The following is a 1,608-nucleotide window of genomic DNA, read 5'->3' as shown; positions in this document are numbered from 1 at the left end:
AGGGAGAGAAACATCGATGTGAGAGAGAAACATCAGTTGGTTGCCTCTCATATGTGCCCCGACTGGGGACTGAACCCACAACCCAGCCATGCACCCTGACCAGGAATAGAACCGGTGACCTTTCACTTTGCAGGTCGACACCAACCCCCTGGGCCACACCGGTCAGGGCAGCAATGGCCTTTTCACGAAAGCTCAAATTAGCCTCTTTTCTTCCCCCAGTTAACGTATCTTGCACCTGCAATTTGACAATACCAACCCATTTTATTCTATTTAGCGATTTGTTCAGTTTTTTTTTTAATTGGGTGTAGCATAGCATTCTTCTTGAGGCCCTATTTTTTTTTCACCCTCCAGTTTAGCCTCAATTCTTTCCAAGCTCCTTCCCCGGGTCTCCCTTTTGGATTATATCTCATTCCACATGTATGTTCTCGGTTGGTAATACTGTCAGGCTTTTATGGCTGATTTCCCGCCCAGCGACCCCCCAGGTCAGCCTGCAAAGTGAACGTTTCTTCGATGTCCTCAGGACGGTCCTTGGATAAAGTGCAGGGCCAATCATCTCAAAGGGGTCAGCAAGATGGACGTCGACGGCCTTCTTCTGATCTCGAAAGCCGTGGTTTTCCCTCAGGTGCTGTGTTTCTTTAATGGAGTTTTCAATTTAATTTATGCTTCTGTCTCTCGTGAGGTGGAAACAGGGAGTATGAAACAGAAAAAAGCAGAGATTCTTGTTAGAGCAAGACTTCCAGACACTGCCGTTACTGACTTCTGCTGCGGTTTTATGTTCTAACCTTTATTATTGTCGCCATATTTGTGGATTTGGTGCTTAATTATCTTGAAAAGTTTAATACAAGGACAGGAGGTGAGGGGGCTTGAGAGGTAGACGGAGCAGAGAAATGGGGACTCTCAGAGCAGGTGGACTGAGACAGACAAGCCAGCAAGCAAATGGTGTGACTAGGGCATCTGTCAGCAAGTAACAGGGCTCTGGACACCTGACCAGGGGATGGAACACAGACAAGACCCTTCGTCCTGCGGAAAAGGCTATGAATACACACATTTAGGTGCACAGATAGTAATGAATCAAAGATATGAACAAACAAAACTAGGCAAGAGTCCAGTCACCAGAAGTAGAATGTAAGACAGACTAGGCCTGAACCTGAGGGTCTCCTAGGTGTGGAACTTGGGTTCCCTGTTTTCGCTGATTCTTGGCCTTGGGAACTTGACAGTGAAGTCCTGCAAGCAAGGCTGTTCATCCTTTCCTCTCTCTCTGGGGTCAGGAGTGGGCTAGGGTCTGGGGCCAGCCTAAGCCTTCAGCTCAGTAGGAAAGTCCCAAATGTAGTCAGAAAAGCACAGAGAACTGCCTGCTTGGGCATAGCTTGAGAAAAATATTCAATTTAAACACAAAATAGACATTGATGAACCATGATGTCAATAGCCTCAAGTTCCTACTGGATACACTGAGAAGGATACAATGTGCCCATGAGGATTAAGTGAGATGATGCAAGGAAAGTGTTTGGAGCAAATTAGACACAGAACCAAGTGTGGGTCTCTTTTCCCTAAGTCAGCATCAAATGAAATATCTTCCAGAATGAAGTATCTGTGCTCTCCCTCCAAATG

Source organism: Desmodus rotundus, chromosome 10 (assembly GCF_022682495.2).
Source record: "Desmodus rotundus isolate HL8 chromosome 10, HLdesRot8A.1, whole genome shotgun sequence".
NCBI lineage: Eukaryota > Metazoa > Chordata > Mammalia > Chiroptera > Phyllostomidae > Desmodus > Desmodus rotundus.
This window is presented reverse-complemented; position numbering follows the sequence as displayed.